The following is a 12,927-nucleotide window of genomic DNA, read 5'->3' as shown; positions in this document are numbered from 1 at the left end:
ACTTGGCTGATGAGCATCCTGGGCAGAGTCCAGGAGGGGTGTTCTCTGGGTAGCATGCAGCTGACAGGGTGGATCCTGACTCACAAGTAGCTTTCACATAGAACCTTGAGTTTTATTTTAACTCAGGTATTGATTCTCACAACACAGCAATCCTCCAGTCTCCCCATTAGTACACACTCACTCAGCTCTTCTTCTGATCCAGGACCTACTCTGGTCCTGGAACCTACACAGGGAGTTCAAGAGTCCTTGGTAGAGAGATAAGAGATTGAGAGAGAAAGAGAGAGCAAGAGAGATAAATAGAGAGAGATGAGATATACGAAGCACAGTTAAGAAGAGACTACTAGCAAAGATGTACAGTTTCTGGTCACCATTCACACTTCTCCCAAAATGTAGATGGTCAAGGCTTCCCATTGAGGAAGGGATGGGTATGTGTTCAACTAAGAGCCTCTCTGTATTTGCCCTTGTACTCTTATTACACATTCAGTTAAATGAATGCATTTATATCACTTCCTAACACTGATAAGATTGCTGTGATGTGCAGGTTCCTCTTCTTCTCTTATATATTACAGAATATGGGACTGCATCCCAGGAGGTGGAGCCTTGGCTGGAGTTCGACCAAAAAGTAAGTGCTCCCAAGTTCAATCCTTGACACCACATGTGCCAGAGGGATTGTCTGTGTAGGTCTCTCTCCATCACATTAGACAAGTAATAAATCTTTGAAGATGTCTAGCAGCTATTAAAGAATTTAAATCTCTTTTATGCTTTTCCAATATTTCCTTCCTATCTTCCCTAGTGACACACTGCTACTGCTCCCTACTAGATGGGTTGATTCTGGTACCTACAGTAAAATAATTCTGCATGCTGACTGCATTGAGTTTGCTGGGTCTGTGAACACACCAGCAGGCCAGTGGCCAGGGTAACATGGGCTGAAGGGCACCTGTCAGTAGGACTTCCAAGAGAGCAGGCATTGTTGGACAAGCCAGAAGAGCAGAGAGGAGCTGCCACAGGGATGTGGAGAGAGAAGTGGACACCTGGCTCTGGTAGAGTGAGTTCTTCACACTGAAAAGGGTGCAGTGGAATTTACCCCACAGAGAAAGAGCCTGCAGTGCAGGAAGGCCACATATTCTGTGAGGGCTCAGCTCCTACACCCCTCTGAGGACCTCAAGAGGCCCCTTCTCTCTGCCTTCATCATGTGGGAGGGTGCCTTGAGCCATGCAGACTAATAGTGGCCAGAGGATAAACTGTGGGCCCACTGCTGAGTGTGACAAGTCACCCAGGGCAGAAGGCAATGTTCTCACAACCTCAGCCAGTTGTACCATTTATTGGAAAAAAAATAGAGGTTATGAGCACTGATCTGGTAAACATGCCCATGGCTTTCTTCAATCCCAGCTGAGAAGGGGATTATGCAGTGAGACACCAGCAGGTGGGAGAGAGGCCTCCCCACAGCTGTGAGGTCACCAACATCCTGGTTCCCTTCAGCACAAGAAAAAGTCAGCATGAGAGGAAATTGGACAATTCCAACAGGAAGGTAGCTATGGCATTTTGTGATCTTTTTGGTCTCTAAACAAAATTGACATAAGCACAGATCCACTTAAAATTAGCCCCAACAATGGTCCCTAGTTCCGCTCAAATTAAATACCGGTGGGAAACACTGCACTGCCAGGTGCTAAATCACCCTTAATGGAAGCTACTATAACAGCCTGGAGAGCCTGAGTGACTCCATAGAGAGTTTTGCCGGTGAGCATTCTGGGCAGAGACAAGGAGGGCTGCAACCTCTGCAGAACATGCCTAGGGTGTTGGATACATGATTTATTCAGGAAAAGGCTGTACAAACCCATGAATTATCATCTTTACTAAGGTCCAGTTACCCACTCTACCCCTTCTCCTTCACAACACAGCCAACAACCTATCTGCATATCAGCGAGCATACATCCAAGCCTTCCTAAGAGACAAGGACTCCTATGAAGCTGGGGTCTTATCCTAGGAAGAGGAAAGAGGGCCTGCCTCTGAGAGAAAGAGAGACAGAGAGACAGAGACAGAGAGAAAGAGAGATGACCTAATGCCAGAAAGGGATGAATAAACTAGGAGCAGGTTGTACACCTTCAGGCTGTCCAACACACCAGTGTAGACAGTTAAGCCTTCCTAGCTGGTGAAGAAAGGGTCTACATTCATCTGAGAGCATGAGAAACTCCTCTGGATTTACACTTCTTCTTTCACACATTGAGTTAAATACACAGCTTTATGTCATTTCATAGCTCTGGCAGGATTGTGATATGCAGGTTACTCTTTTTTTCTTATAAATGACAGCATATGGAAACTGGAGGCCAGGAAGTGGAGTCCTGCATGGAGTTGAAGAAAACAGGAAGTGCTCCCAAATTCAATCCTTGACATCACATGTGCCAGAGCAGTGGCCTGGGCAGATTTTTCTCCCTTATACATAAGACAAATTATACATCTTTGAAAATGTGTGGAAGGAACTTAGGAATTCAAATTTCATTCGTGTTTTCTACTATTTCCTTCCTAATATCACTGGTGACAAACCCAGGGCCTCTGGCAGTACCAGCAGGCAGGACAATAGGAAAATGAGCTTTAGGGCAGCTGACAGCGGGGTCAGTGGCATTGGAAGGAGGGTCACTAGGACAATAGGCAGTGGAAAGCAGGCCACAGGAGCAGATACCAGCTTGGAAAGAGACCGGAAGAGAGAAGTGAATCCCCAACTCTGATAGAGTGAGTTCTTCCTACTAACAGAGGACCAGAGAACCTTCTCCAACAGAGAAAGAGCTGGCACTGCAAGGTGAAAACCTGGGTGCTGTGGGGTTCAGCCCCTGCTCCCCCCTGAGTGAATAAAGAGGCTCTGTACACCCTGCCTTCTCCTGGAGGGGCTGTGTGCAGGGAGGTGCAGACAAGGAGCAGCTGAGGAGCAAGTGCAGTGAGGAGCCCCCAGGTCCCTGCAGTCTACCTTCATCATGTGGGAGGAAGCTTAGAGCTGCACCCAATAGGAACACCAGAGTATGAGCTGTGGGCACAGTGCTGAGTGTGGTGTGCCACCAGGGATCCAACCAATAGTGTGCACAGTACTCAGCCCATGGTGCTGCTTCTAGGGAAAGAACCTCATGTGATTATCAAGCCTGATATTGTAAACACACCTATGAATGTCTTCTATCCCAGGTGACAAACATAACAGTAAGGTAGCAACTGCAGGGGTGAGAGAGGCTTCCCCACAGCTTTGGTGTCAACAGCTTTCAGATGTGCTTGACCACAGCCAGGGCATCAGAAAGAAATGAAGATTGGACAATGCCAACAGGAAGGTACCTAACTATTGCACCTCATGATTTTTCTAATTTATTAACTCAACTCACATAGAGATTTCTGGAAATAGCCAGAAAAGTGGTCCTTAGCTCTGATCAAGTTTGTTTTCAGTGAGTATGGCCTTCACACAGACTCCTGAGTTGTCTTCTCTGCTCAGCTGCAGTCACCCTCTCACTCTCTGTCTCCTCCTACTCCACAACATGGCCACCCCCATCTCTCCCTGTCAGAACACACAGCAGCCATTCCTCAGAGCCAAGGACTCATCTGGTCCTGGTGTAACACCTGATGAATAGACAAGGAGTGCCTGCCTCATGGAAACAGAGAGAGGACAGAAAGACAGACACTGCGATGAAGAGACTAAAAACAAAGTCGTTCACTTTCTGGAACTAAGAACAACAGAGTTGGTCAAAATGTAAATGGGAAAGGCTTTCTAGAGAGTTAAAGAAGCCACTGTATTAATTTGAGAACATGGGAAAACCCTCTGCACTTGCAAATTCATTCCCATAATTTAATGAATGGTTTCATGTCATTTCCTAGCTCTAATATGAAGACTGTCCTATGCAGGTGACTCTCTTTCTCTTACATATGAGGGAATATGGCAACTACTGCCCAGGAGGTTAAGACTTGGCTGAGGCTGGAGAGGAAAAAGTAAGTGCTTCCAAGTTCAATCTCTAACATTAAAGGTGCTAGGATGATGATCTGTAGATGTCTTTTTCCTTCACATATTAAGAGAAATATTTATTTGAAGATGGATGACAGTTATGAAAGAATTCAAATCTCATTTATGTTTTCTAATGTTTCTTCCTAATATCACTAGTGACACACTTCCACTGTCCCAGTTCCATGTGTCCATTATGCTACCACACTGAAATAATCCTTCCTGTTGATGCGGTGAGATTTCCCTGCACCAGGAACCTGCAGCCACACAAGCAGGCCTGAGGCAGGGGTATCATAGGATTTAGGACATGTGTCAGTGAAAGAGTGGTATCTAAAGCAGGGTCTCCTAGAAGCGCAGGCAGTGGAGCATAATCAAGAGGAGCATATAACAACATGCGACAGAGACCTGGAGAGAGAAATGGACACCCGACTATGGTAGTGTGAACCCTCCACACAAAGGAGGGACCCAAAGAGATTCCCACACAGAGCAAGAACTGTCACTGATTCCATATTCTGTAGGGGTTCAGCCCCTGCACCCCTCTGAGTAACTGAAGAGGCCCCAAACACCCTGCCTGCTCCTGGAGGCCCTGAGAGGGAGGAGGTTGAGTCAGGGAGCACCTGAGGAGTGAGTGCAGTGAGGAAGCTCCTGGCCTCTTCTCCCTGCCTTCTTTATGTGGGAGGGAGCCTAAGGCTGTACCCAATATAGGTGCCCACCCTTTCTGAGTCTGGCTGCTACCCTGGTATTGGTCCAATATGCCCACAATGTGCATCCCCTGGGACAGCTTTGGGAAGAAAAGCAAGGGGGTTAACAGTTGTCATCTGGTAGACATTCCTTTGACCTTCCTTAATCCATTGTGAGAAAGGCTAGTGAGGCAGCGCCACTGGGGATGAGAGAAGCCTCCCCACTGATCTGGGATCACCAGCATCCATCCATCCAGCCAACCTACAGCACAGACATTTTACAGAAGTAGTAAAGGAGGAACTGGAATGCCAACACCAAGGTACCTACTGCATTCCCTGATCATTATTATCTCTGAACTTAAAGGTGTAAACTCATTCCAATTTACATGCGCAAGAAAACGCTTTCCAAGCTCCACTCAGGGTTGCAGCACAGTGGGGAACACTGCTCTCAGAGGAACTCAGAGATCCTAAGCATAGCCCCATTCAGAGCAGTACAGACTGGGGGACCACCTGTGCACTTGTAGGTGAGGCTCCTGGCCAGAGACAGAAAGGGAAAGGCACAAGTTTAGTCTGGCGAACACAACCCAGGTGAGTGCAGTGAGCTGTCCCCAGGTCCCTTCCCTCTGGCTTGAATGCAGGCATCCCAGCACCCACCTGGGAGGCTCCACACAGAGTTAGTGTGTGCCCTGAGAGGTGTGGAGTGCAACCCCCCACCGACAGGACAGAGCCTGATTGAGTACACATGCCAATGACCTTCCTTAACCCAGGTTGAGAATAGGGAGCAGGGAGGCAGCAGCAGCAGGAGGAAGAAAGCCCACACCACATATCTGGACTCACGGACACCTGGGTGCCCATTAGCTCACGGAGAAGCCAGCATGGGCCAAGTGAAGACTGCACAGTTTTCTCAGGAAGGTATCTATTTTTCATTTCAGTTTTCATTCCCATCTCTATTTGATTAAAACTGACAAGCACATTGTGTTTTAAACCAGCAAGGCCTATACCAGGCAGCACTGCAGAGTGAGGAGTGCAGGTCCAGTCTAGGGTATGTGTGACCTTGGGCAGGTCTACTCACTCTGTGTTCTCATCAATACCTTGGACAAGACCAGAGAGGATGAAGACCAGATCACACACGGGTGTTCCTCACAGAGCAGGCACCAGGGATGTGTCCACGTCTGAGAACTTTGGAAGGGGATGTGTGAATCTCAGCCCTTGCCCACACCCACCTCTTTGGGGACAGAGTTGAGAAATGCTGTGCTCACAGCATCTTGACCTGAACATTGAGATTTCCTCCCTGGCCTATTGGAACCTTAGTCCCTGAAGCTTCTCTGGCCGGCCTCTGTCTGAGCTTCTCAGCCAATGGTTTGATCTTGGGACACACCAGAAGGCACCCATAGTGACCTCTCACCTGCACAGCAGAGTCCTTTGAAACCCACACACAATGAGGTGGACATTAATTTCTTTTGTCTACTGTTTCCTTTTTCATACGTATTTATTGATTGATTCCCTTTTTGCTGTCTGTGCTTGGATTGTTGTAGTTATTAATGTTGTCATCATTATTGGATAGGATAGAGAGAAATGAAGAGACGAGGAGAAGGTAGAGAGGGGGAGAGAAAGAGGGACACCTGCAGACCTGCTTCACTGCCTGTGAAGTGACTCCCCTGCAGGTGGGGGCCAGTGGGCTCAAACATGGATCCTTAAGCCAGTCCTTTCACTTCATGCCACCTGTGCTTAACCTGCCGCACGACAGGATGCATGGCTTTATCTCAGGTTTTCTTAGAAACATCTCAGTGTGGTCACAGGGCATAGTGGAAGGTAGCTGAGAGGGTGCGGGAAGGTAACTATGTCCTGGTGTCATACTGTCTGAGGACACAGTACTCTGACTCAGAGAAGCAAGCACTGTACCTGGTGCTTCCTCTGCAGAGCCCTGGGGTCCAGCATGGGGGAACTGATGGGGGGCTCAGGTGGGGGCTGCTCAGATCCTTGTCCCACATGGGCTTCCTCCCCTGCTGTCTGAAGCTGCTCTAGCAAGAGAGTGCTGTGGGCAGGGCTCAGCTTTAAGGAATATTTTCCGCTGTGCAAAGGAGTGGGGGACCTGGACCTGGGGTTCCAACAGTAAAGGGAGAGTGGGGTGCACACTGGCTGAGGAGCTAGTCACCCAGGGTGGGTCTTCTTTAGTATAAAGTTGTCCTCACCCCATTGCCTGACAATCCCACTTTCCCTCTTCTTCCCCCAAACCCCATTGCTGAGGAGACTTGGCTGCCCAAATGTGGCCTTCTTGCTCTTCCCCAGATCATGACTTAAGGCTCCACTTCAAGATGGCGGCACCAGTGCAAGACAGTCCACAGTTCTCAGCGACCACCTGCCCCAGAGCAGCACCATGGAGGACGGCACTTGGCAGAGGACTCTACAGACCCCACATCAGTAGAGAAGAAGCTGCACCCTTCCCCATCATGTACTCTCTGTGTACCCCCTAAAGAAGCATGTAAACTGTAGATTATAAAGTGTAAACTGTAAACTCCTGTGGGGCCACCTGGTACCTTCAACCAGTGGCCTCTCCTGCTAGAAATTAAACATGTGTCTTTTTAATGCACTCTTTTTGCCTGGGCTCCTTGCTTTCTCCCCACAGCCTTAGCAGGGTTAGGCAGAATTTGGGAGGGAGGGCTTGGAAGGAAGGTAGTGCAGACTGGCATCCCAGGAACACAGCTACTCTCTTCCCTGATCCAGCTTTCTGGTCCTTTTTCCAGCCATGGCATCATCTCCTTAGACAATAAGTTGGATCCACCTGTACATCAAATGACAGGCTCAAGAAAAGAAAAAATAAAAGTGTCCTGGAGCCCCACTTGCCCAGTACCCACCCCACTAGGGAAAGAGAGAGAAAGGCTGGGAGTATGGATTGACCTGCCAATGCCCATGTTCAGCAGGGAAGTAATTACAGAAGCCAGACATTCCACCTTGGGATATTGGGCCCATACTTCCAGAGTGTTAAAAAAGAGGAACACTATCTATCAGGGGGAGGTGATGGGATACAGAGTTCTGGTGGTGGGAACTGTGTGGAGTTGTACCCCTCTTATCCTATGTTTTTTATCAGTTTTTCCTTAGTATAAAAAATATTTGGATACCTATGTTTAACATAGTAGAATAACTTTGTGATTGTGACGAAAGGGGCTTTCGTCAGTTTATTAATTCATATGGTAATTCCTTTTTGAAATTAACTATACCAAAATGACACATTTTAGACAGTAATAATTAGTTGTTTCTGAGGTATAAAAAATAAATTTTAGTTCCATAGCTCCACAGTAAAAAATATTAACACTAAGATCTTATAAGTCATGCAAAATAGAGCACAGTGACAAATTATAGGTATTTGAAAAACAAAACCTTAAAATATTCCAAATCACTTCACATTTTTACACCATTCTTCTGAGAAGTCACTAATTAATTAAACTTTTACTTACAAACTTTCAACAGATGTCTCCAAATAACGATAGTATTGTCTTTACTATGTTCAATTTTTTACTATGTTCAAATATAAAGATAGTATTGTCTTTACTATGTTCTCCAAATAACGATAGTATTGTCTTTACTATGTTTATTTAATTTTTCCTTGATGGAGACCTTAATGGATTACTGTACAGTTGTTGACACATGAGTATAAATTTTCATGTGCTCTTGACACTCTCACTACCAACTTTTTGACCATTGTGCACCAGGGCTCTTCTCCTCCTTCCTCTGAGTGCTTGGCTTTCATGTAGGACACCATGCGAATCATGCAAAACTTCTGTGAAGAACTATACGCCACCAAGCTAGAGAATATGGAAGAAATGGAACAATTCCTAGAAACATATGCCCTTCCAAAACTGAACCAAGAAGAACTACAAAATCTAAATGCACCAATAACAGACAAAGAAATTGAAACCATTATTAAGAATCTCCCCAACAATAAAAGTCCTGGGCCAGACGGCTTCACAAACAAATTCTACAAAACTTTCAGGAAACAGTTAGTGCCCATACCTCTTAAGCTTTTCCATAAGATTGAAGAAACAGGAATACTCCCTTCCACCTTCTATGAAGCCAACATCACCTTGATACCAAAAGCTGATAAGGACAGAAAAAAAAGGTAAACTACAGACCAATATCTCTGATGAACATAGATGCCAAAATATTAAACAAGATCTTGGCCAACCGGATACAGCAGCATATAAAAAAGATTGTTCATCACAACCAAGTGGGATTCATCCCAGGAATGCAAGGCTGGTTCAACATCCATAAGTCAACCAATGTCATTCACCACATTAATAATAGCAAAGCCAAAAACCACATGATTATCTCAAATGATGCAGAGAAAGCCTTTGACAAAATCCAACACCCATTCATGCTCAAAACTCTACAAAAAAGGGAATAGATGGGAAATTCCTCAAGATAGTGGAGTCTATATATAGCAAACCTACAGCCAGCATCATACTCAATGGACAGAAGCTGAAAGCATTCCCCCTCAGATCAGGGACTAGACAGGGCTGTCCACTGTCACCGTTACTCTTCAACATAGTATTGGAAGTTCTTGCCATAGCAATCAGGAAAGAGAAAGAAATCAAAGGAATACAGATTGGAAGGGAAGAAATCAAGCTCTCCCTCTTTGCAGAGGATATGACAGTATACATAGAAAAACCTAAAGAATCCAGCAGAAAACTACTGGAATTTATTAGGCAATATAGCAAGGTATCAGGCTACAAAATCAATGTACAAAAATCAGTGGCATTTCTTTATGCAAACACTAAATCTGAAGAAGAAGACATCCAGAAATCACTGCCATTTACTGTTTCAGCAAAATCAATCAAATACCTAGGAATCAAGTTGACCAAAGAAGTGAAAGACTTATATACTGAAAACTATGAGTCACTACTCAAGGAAATAGAAACTGATACCAAGAAATGGAAAGATATCCCATGCTCATGGATTGGAAGAATAAATATCATCAAAATGAATATTCTCCCAAGAGCCATATACAAATTTAATGCAATACCCATCAAAGTTCCACCAAGCTTCTTTAAGAGAATAGAACAAACACTACAATCACTTATCTGGAACCTGAAAACACCTAGAATTGCCAAAACCATCTTGAGGAAAAGAAACAGAAATGGAGGCATCACACTCCCACAACTTAAACTATATTATAAAGCCATCATCTTCAAAACAGCATGGTACTGGACCAAAAATAGGCACACAGACCAGTAGAACAGAATTGAAAGCCCAGAAATAATTCCCCACACCCATGGACATCTAAACTTTGATAAGGGGGCCCAAAGGATTAAATGGAAAAAGGAGGCTCTCTTCAATAAATGGTGCTGGGAAAACTAGGTTGTAACCTGCAGAAGAATGAAATCGAACCACTTTATCCCACCAGAAACAATAATCAACTCCAAAGGGATCAAAGACCAGGATGTCAGACCAGAAACAATCAAATACTTAGAGGAAAACATTGGTGAAACAATTTCCCACCTACACCTCAAGGACATCTTTGATGAATCAAACCCAATTGCAACGAAGACTAAAGCAGAAACAAACCAATGGGACAACAACAAATTGAAAAGATTCTGCACATCCAAAGAAACTATTAAACAAAGAGACCCCTCACAGAATGGGAGAAGATCTTCACATGCCATACAACAGGCAAGAAACTAATCACCAAAATAAATAAAGAGCTCAGCAAACTTAGCACCAAAAAAGCAAATGATACCATCCAAAATTGGGCAGAGGATATGAACAAAACATTCACCTCAGAGGAGATCCAAAAAGCTAACAAACATATGAAAAACTGCCCTAGTTCACTGATTGTCAGTGAAATGCAAATTAAGACAATACTAAGATACCACCTCACTCCTGTACAAATGGCATACATCAAAAAGGACAGCAGCAACAAATGCTGGAGAGGTTGTGGGGACAGAGGAACCCTTCTGCATTGCTGGTGGGAATGTAAATTGGTCCAGCCTCTGTGGAGAGCACTCTGGAAAACTCTCACAAGGCTGGACATGGACCTTCCATATGATCAAGTAATTCCTCTCCTGGGAATATACCCCAAAGATTCCATAACACCCAACCAAAAATTGGTGTGTACGCCTATGTTCATAGCCGCACAATTCATAATAACTAAAACCTGGAAGCAACCCAGGTGCCCAACAACAGATGAGTGGCTGAGAGAGCTTGGATATATATACACAATGGAATACTTATCAAGAACAATGAACCCACCTTCTCTGACCCATCTTGGACAGAGCGAGAAGGAACCATGTTAAGTGAGCTAAGTCAGAAAGATAAAGATGAGCATGGGATGATCCCATTCATCAACAGATGTTGACTAAGATGATCTGAAAGGGAAACTAAAAGCAGGACCTGACCAAATTGTAAGTAGGGTACCAAAGTAAAAACCCTGTGTTGAGGGGTAGACATGCATCTTCCTGGCCCAGTGGTGGGGTGGAGTGGCTGGGAGGGATGGGTCACAGTCTTTTGTGGGGGGAATGCTGTTTATGTATACTCCTAGTAAAATGTAGTCATATAAATCACCAGTTAATTAATATGAGAGAGGGAAATTAATTGTATATCTTGAAGTTTTTTAAAACACAGACTGAGTCTTTTCAATATATAGGCTGTGTATTTGATTTGCGGACTCTCTCAGAAGCCTAGACCAAGTAGATCAGAAGCATCCCATAGCACAGCTATATACTAGATATTGGGTACTGTACAGCAAACCATAACAAAAGGACTTTTCTTTTCAAAGTTAACCCAATTACCAAATAATGTGATCATAACATTAACTATCAATTGTCTTTTTGAACCCTAAGGCAGCAGGAACCTCACATCTCCACTATAGAGCCCCTACTTTCCCCAGTCCTGGAACGCTTGGATAGGTCCCACTTTCCTGTATGCCTCTCCCAATCCATATCAAATAATATTGCATCCGCCGATCACAACCTAACCAAGGCAATGATTGCCACCTCAACATGCTTCACTTCAGACTGTGTCCAGAGACTTCACATGTGGAATGACAACCCTTCAGCTTCATTACTCGGGTGAGACCTTTCCTTTCATAGTATACTCTAATTCCATCTCAGGTGGTTCACTTTCTAACAAAGTCCCAAAAGCTAGATATACACCAGTTTCTGTGACAGAGATCATATGTTCCCATGTATCCATAAACTACTGCAAAATATATACCTGAAAGCAGAAGTACACTAGAGTTTGCAGTGAGTACCTCCCTAACACTTCCTCTCCACTATTACAAGCTTTGGGTCCATGGTTGCTCAACAATTTGTTTGGCTTCGTATGTTAACTCTCTTTTCAGTCACCAGGTTCCAGATGCCATCAAGAGGCTGGCCCGGCTTCCCTGGATTGAAGACCCCACCAATGTACCCTGGAGCTCAGCTTCCCCAGAGACACACCCTACTAGGGAAACAGAGAGGCAGACTGGGAGTATGGACTGACCAGTCAAAGCCCAAGTTCAGCGGGGAAGCAATTACAGAAGCCAGACCTTCTACCTTCTGCAACCCACAATGACCCTGGGTCCATGCTCCCAGAGGGATAGAGAATGGGAAAGCTATCAGGGGAGGGGGTGGGATATAGAGATTGGGTGGTGGGAATTGTGTGGAGATGTACCCCTCCTACCCTATGGTTTTGTTAATTAATCCTTTCTTAAATAAAAAAAAGAATTAAGCTTTTTATCAGTGATTAGCAAAAGAAGGTTAAAAAATAACTACAGAACTGTATGTCTCCCTGGTTCAAAGCCAGGTTTTGGATTAAATGTTTGATAAAGGTTTCCTGACACGTTATAAAACATTTAGCAAAACTGGTTCACCCTAGTGCATTTAAAACTTGTTTCTGTGCAGAGACAACCATCAAGACAGGAGCATTTGGGCAGTCCTTTGTGCACATCAGTGTGGGAATGCAGAAAATTTCTTTGATAAAATACCGAAGGAAATTCACCCCTTAGGAGAAAGGGGAACCATGACCTCACAGGTGTTTACCATCTTTCATGTTTGGTAGTGTGATTTGCTGCTTGAGTAAAACTGAAGAAGCAGTTGGAGGCAGTGATAGAGCAGTGTGCTGATGACATGAGTAATAATGAAAGGCCTTTACACATAACCACAGAAACTAGTATGGAAAGGACATGAAAAAAATGATTTCTGAATCTGATCTTTTCTAAATCTCTAATGCAATGTATTGAATCTTATTATGTATGGTATTCCCTTCCTCCTACAGCTCCCCACTTCATTTTCTATCTCACTGTCA

At 44.6% G+C, this 12,927-nt stretch overlaps 1 long non-coding RNA gene across 1 annotated transcript; it reads left to right on the top strand.

The window, feature by feature from the left end:
* The first annotated feature begins 1,402 nt into the window (after positions 1 to 1,402).
* On the top strand, positions 1,403 to 5,495 carry LOC132540234 (uncharacterized). Its single transcript, XR_009551443.1, has 4 exons — positions 1,403 to 1,528; positions 3,874 to 3,957; positions 5,172 to 5,235; positions 5,415 to 5,495. It is a non-coding gene; the product is annotated as an uncharacterized LOC132540234 (long non-coding RNA).
* The last annotated feature ends 7,432 nt before the right edge of the window (positions 5,496 to 12,927 follow it).

The sequence above is a fragment of the Erinaceus europaeus genome, chromosome 9 (assembly GCF_950295315.1).
Source record: "Erinaceus europaeus chromosome 9, mEriEur2.1, whole genome shotgun sequence".
Taxonomy (NCBI): Eukaryota; Metazoa; Chordata; class Mammalia; order Eulipotyphla; family Erinaceidae; genus Erinaceus; species Erinaceus europaeus.
This window is presented reverse-complemented; position numbering and strand designations above follow the sequence as displayed.